The sequence below is a fragment of the Myotis lucifugus genome, unplaced genomic scaffold (assembly GCF_000147115.1).
Source record: "Myotis lucifugus unplaced genomic scaffold, Myoluc2.0 scaffold_52, whole genome shotgun sequence".
NCBI classification, from domain to species: Eukaryota; Metazoa; Chordata; class Mammalia; order Chiroptera; family Vespertilionidae; genus Myotis; species Myotis lucifugus.
In genome coordinates, this window is record NW_005871100.1 from 3,018,290 (window position 1) to 3,024,391 (window position 6,102).

Below are 6,102 nucleotides of genomic sequence, written 5' to 3' on the forward strand. Positions count from 1 at the left end.
CGCCCTGCCCGGCCTGGTGCCGACGCCGGGGCGCTGCGGGCTGAAGTTTCCGAAGTGCCCCCGCGGGCCGCGCCCCAGCGCCCCCGGGGCCCGGGCTGACCCGGAGGGCACTGCGTCTGCGGCTGCTGCAGAAGCTGTCCCCCCGGGCCCGCGGCCGGGCATTTAAATGCTCCCGGGCTCTGCGATTTGCCTTTCAAATGCAGCTAGGCCCGAGGTGCGCCCGCCGTGCCCCGGATACGCGGCGGCGGCCTGGGCGGCGCCCCGGGCATGGGGGCCGCGGGGACCGCCGGGGAGGGGGCGCCTCGAGGGGTGGCCGCTTTCCTTTCCTGCTCAGGGCCCCGGGGCTTTTCAACAAGTCCTTTAATCCGAAGAAGTCCTTACACACATTTGCACACTTCGATCCGGAGCTCCAGCGAGGGGTGATGGGTCAGTTCATCTGGCTCAGGCGATCCAGCCACCTGCGGAAGGTGTGGCCAGCGCCCACGAGTTGTCCTGTGTAGGCTGGAAGGTGAAGGTGATGCCCCAACGGGGCTGCCTAATCCAAAGAACCTGTAAATTGCCCCAGAAAGTCATTTCCAAATGAATGGTATGGATTCAGCCACGTGGATGCCGCTCACGTTTCTACAAAGTTGAGAGAATAAATCAGGACTGCTGTGTATTTATGCACGAATAACAAGGCTGATTTAAGCTCCTTTACTTAGAGTAATGCTTTCTATTAGCACATAGTGGGTGTTTGTGAAGCGTTGAATGCTTGTTTAGAATGGGATGAATGGTTTTAAAAAAAAAAGTCATTCAAAATGTCTACAGAATGCCATTCAAAAGATAATCCTGATGAGTAATTGACCAGGTTTTTGAAACATACCTAGCTTTAAACATCCATTTAACAGCTTTTGCCATCTCCTCTGATAAAGGTATGACTGAAGAGCTAGGCAGGTTTTGGTCATCTTAAAAGCAGTTTAATGGAGTTATCAAATTTGCTGATTCATTTCATAATTGAATAGTCATAACTGAAGTTGCTTAAAGGATAAATCAGATTTTTCATGATGGGTAGTTTAAAATAATACTAAAACTCCCATAATGCAAAGTTCCAATAGAAATTTGTTAGTTCAAGTTCCTTTACTTACCTTCAATAATAAATAGAAAAATAACTAAATAAGTAAAGTAAATAAATATATATATTGTATAAGTAAATAAATAGTGTTTTCTCATCTAGGGGAGGTTGTCATTGCATAGTTCACTCACTCTGGCTAACAGTTACTTCAGGTTCAACCAGTTAATGTAAAATAACTTTTCCACATTGCCTGCATACTAGATTAGCTGGTTAAAAGAAAGTATAAATTTATTAAAATGTGTTACAGTTAATCCTCAAGAAGGATTAACTGTAACACATTTGTAGATGATTTGAAACTAATTGTTGGTGAATCACAAGAGCTTTTTAAGTTTGCAGAAACTGTCTTAAGGATTGTGCAGACATTTTTTAAGAGGGCTAAGGGTTCCATAAATTTTCTTAAACTCAGCTTTTAAGTAATGACCGTTTTCAAAAGGCCAGTGTTTTTCTCTTAGTGAAAATATTGAAAAATTAAGTTTATAACAATAGCTATGATTTAGGAGAACTGTGTAGCAAGGCTAACAATTACTATACTTTGGAAGTAGTTTGGAATTGGCAAACTTTATGGAAAAGTAAATGTTAAAATGAACAAACAGTAGAAATTCCCAGGGTGAAGAGACCCTCTTGAATTACTGTGTCCCTCCGCTGAGGAGCGGCCCCTTACTTTCAAACACCAGCTCCATATGCAGAAAGAAAGAATAAAAATAACCTGATTCAAGAATTTAAAAATCCTTATTTCTAGTCAGTGTCAAATAACTATGCTTTTGATGAAGAGACATGAGTAAAAATATATCAGACAAAGTATTTAGTGAAAGATCTATTGTTAAGTGGTATTTATTGCTTGTGGTTCAGTCTAAATTTTTAGAGCCAGTTAGGTGGTTGTTTTTAATGATTGACTTACTGATTTCATGTCCATGTTGTCCAGTGGCCACATTAGAAAGATGCGTGAAAAGATGGCTAAGAGATCTATGTTAATATTATCTTTAATTTTTTTTCTCAAGGAGCTTGCTATTTAGCAATCATAAGAGTATTAGAGATATGGTTAGGTGGCATTTCCATCTTGGGGACCTTTCTGAATTATTACCTTTTAGCCACTAGTCAAAACCCTTAAGCAGCAATGAAGTGAAGGTTTATGGGACGATGGCATGTTTCTTGCTTGACAGATTTTTCAAGGCCTTTAGTGTACAAGGCCCATAGTTTTCATTATAACTGTATTGTTTAGTACAGCTTAAGTGCATTAAGTTGAGTGTAGCTGTCTCTTTTATCTTACATGTGTACACTTAGCTCTTGTTTTACATTATTTCCCTGTACCCATAAGGAACAAGGACCTGGGGCTTTACAGCCAAGGGAAGTATGATTTTCACCAGCCGCTGTTTTAGCTCTCTTCCTTTCTCTTGGAAGAGTGCTGCACCTGTGTTCCTGTTTTCTTCTTTGTGTGTCATCGCTGTCTAGTAGGGGAGCACCTATCTCTGTGTACAGCCTGAGTAGGCCAGTAAAACCCTCCCCCAGTTTAAATTGCCTAGAAACCCCATGGCCCTGTCACTGTGAAGTGTTTCTGCGTCAGCCTCGCTGTCACTTTATCCACAGCCTGGCTCTATTTCCTGGAGAAGGGAAAAGCTGATCAGGATGTGTTTGCTTCTTACCTGTGAGTAGATACTTGAGTTTGTAAAAAACAAAAAACAAAACAAAACAAAAAAAACAACAAACATTCTTGACATGCATATCCTAGATAGGTGAAGTTAAATTGGTAACTAGGAATTACAGAAACAGCAAGAGCACTAAATTTAGCACTGAAGGTCATGTCACAGACCCATGAAATGCCTGCTTCCCCATCCATGCATCCCAGTGCTGTGAAATCTTTGATTATTTGGTACATTTGTAAAAGTGCCTATGCATTTTGAATTTACTTGTGTAATAATATATATCGAGCACCTGTTTTTTACCAGGCACAGTTCTAGCCATTTGGCATTTTTCGGTGAACAAAGATCCCAGTTTTTGGGGAGTTTATGTTCTGGTTGTGGAAGATAGACAACAAGCTATCAGAATAAGAAGTAAATTACATAATATGTTGGAAGGTGGTATGGAAAAGGGAATGATTAGAACAGGCTGAGATGGATTGGGAGGAGGAAGTGTTGGAATGTTTAATTGACTGGCCAGGATAGGCCTCACTGAGAAGCTGATAGGTGAGCAAAAACCTTGACAGAAGTGAGGGAGTTAGCCATGAGGACATACAGGAAACATCGAGTTCCAGGCAGAGGGAACAGAGAGTGCAAAGGCCCTGGGGCAGGACACACCTTTTAAACTGAAACACAGAATCTGGCCCAATTCAGTTACTCTTGTGATGGTACTAAACCAGCAGGTCATTTGAAACTTTGCCCAGATGTTAGGAGCCTCAGCATTGCTGTTGGTGACTCAGGTTTTCCTGTGGAGGCCTCAATAGGAGATGGAGTATTACTGACGAATAGTGGCTCACAGTAGCTATGACTTGGTGGCTCTTGACCCTGAATGTCAGCAAGTTTTGTGTGAATCTCTACCTGTTAGTTTCTTCATCTCCAAATCCCAGGTAATAAATCCATGCTGCTTCATTTCATAGATTTGTAAACCATGTAATTAATAAAGATAAAAGTCTCTGGAAAGCAAAATAAGGAAGTTACTATCAATAGTGTAGAATTTGGCTCCAGGGATAGTTTAGTGAACATTTGCATTATCTTCTCTGAGAGGCATCATGATATACTAAATAGGTGGGTGTATGATGTGGACTAGGCCCTTATCATCTCTACTTTATAAGTGAGCAAACTGAGGCACAGAAAGGTTATATAGCTTGCCTACATTTCCATGGCTGGTAAGTGTGAGCTGGAATTTGAATTTCAGATAGGTACGCAGAGCTGTGCCTGTCATATTGTCAAATAGGTAAGCAACTAGATGGTACCATCCCTAATCCCCTTCCAGACACAATGAAACTGTGTTTCCTCCTTCAGAAAGTAACTGAATTCTTGAGATGAGGATCATCTAAGAGGCAGCATAGTGAACCCAGCTTATATGGGTTTGAATACACATCTCTGCCACTTGTCAGCTGTTTGACTGTGGGCAAATGCCTTAAATACACTGTGCCTCAGTTTCCTGCTCTGTATAATGAGGATGAGAACAGCACCTAACCCATGGAGTGGCTGATGAGAATTAAGTGAGCTAATAAGTGCAAAGTTCTCATCTGCAATATTAAATGATCAACACCCAATTTTTTGCCATTTTGTGTATTACTAAATAAGTATGTTAGGAATCCTTCTGTGAATGTCTACATTAGAGGTTAACAGAATGTGGGGTGTGTCCACCTACTTGTGATACTCTTTGGGACATTTCACAACTATGTAAAATCATCAGGCCCTTCCCAAGAAAGACTGAGAATAGTGTACTATACAGGAGAATGCTTCGACAGTCCAGCATTGGGGTTGCAGCCTCTGGCCACTTTCTCTTCTGTGTGGCCAGAGGTACTTCAGATGCTGGCAACGGCTTTTGTCGGTATGGACTGGAAAGTGGTGTCAAGGCCAGTGGCTTCCAACATGGCCTTTCCTGTGGCCTGTGTTTATTTGAAAAAACCCAGAACTGAAAAGAAGCACTGTGCCTTGGGCCTCTGGGCAGAGTCCCACGAGGACATTTCCTGTGGGGAGAAGGAATGAGTGAATGAAAAAATGAATGAATGAAAAGCTTGTCACTTCCTACCCTGCTCTCTGCCTGCACCCTGTGGCTTGGCGGCAAGATGCCCTCTTACTTCCTCCCGTGGTTCACAAGAAGGTTGCAGGTACAGAGCCAGGGAAGTTTTAAGTGCGTGCGTGCGTGTGTGTGTGTGTGTGTGTGTGTGTGTGTACACATGTGCGTGCGCATGACCGTATGCACACGCTTGTGCACACCACATATACACTAGGGCAGGGGTCCTCAAACTTTTTAAACAGGGGACCAGTTCACTGTCCCTCAGACCGTTGGAGGGCTGGACTATAGTTTAAAAAAAAACTATGAACAAATTCCTGTGCACACTGCACATATCTTATTTTGAAGTAAAAAAAACAAAACGGGCACAAATACAATATTTGTATTTGCATGTGGCCCGCGGGCCGTAGTTTGAGGACCCCTGCACTAGGGGGTGGAGGACCCAAATCTAAAACTGCATGACATTCTCTAAAACACTATCTTCAGTAGTTTTTCCTTTTACCCACATCTCACCTGTAAACACTCAACTCACCCTGTATGAAACATTGCCGGTGAACATCCTGTCTCATAAGTTTCACAAGCAGCTTCTGATTATTTTCCTTTGGTGTATGTGTCTTCTGATGTGTGAAATATACAGACAGAAAACCCTGCTGCCTGCAACAGACTGGGTTGACAAAAGCCGTATTCTCTGGAAAATGGCTTCCTGTAGAGTACATATAGTATATGTTGGAGACACTTCCCATCTTGACAATTCTGGAAATGCAAACTGGCAGCTGTATTCAGAAAACCCGATTCTTCCTGTTGATGGCAGTGAAGAAGCCTCAAGGCTAGAGCAGGCTGTGACATCTGATGAGAGGGGCTTTCCTAGGACTGTTTGGAAGCCAGAGGCCTTGTATTCTAGACTGAGGTCCTAAAGGACACAATGCTATTGACTCCCTTAAAAATCCTCCCTTTTGCCTGGCTGGTGTTGCTCAGTGGTTGAGCATCAACCTATGAACCAGGAGGTCACAGTTCAATTCCTGGTAAGGACACATGCCCAGGTTGTGAGCTCGATCCCCAGTAGGAGGCAGCCGATCCATGATTTTCTCTCATCATTGATGTTTCTATCTCTCTCCCTCTCCCTTCCTCTCTGAAATCAATAAAAAAACATATATTTTTAAAATCCTCCCTTTTATTCAGCGTTGGCTTTGAAGACAGAACCATACTTGACATGCCTTTGTATTTCTCTCCCTGCCCCCTCCTTTCCCCTGACAGATCTGGACAGTGCAGACCTGTCACAGGCACCATGGAAG

The 6,102-nt window shown here is 42.9% G+C and overlaps 1 protein-coding gene across 2 annotated transcripts in view; it reads left to right on the forward strand.

Annotated features, from left to right (window-relative positions):
• Positions 1-6,102, forward strand: part of JAZF1 (JAZF zinc finger 1) — a 298,763-nt gene that overhangs the window by 877 nt on the left and 291,784 nt on the right. The window lies entirely within an intron of this gene.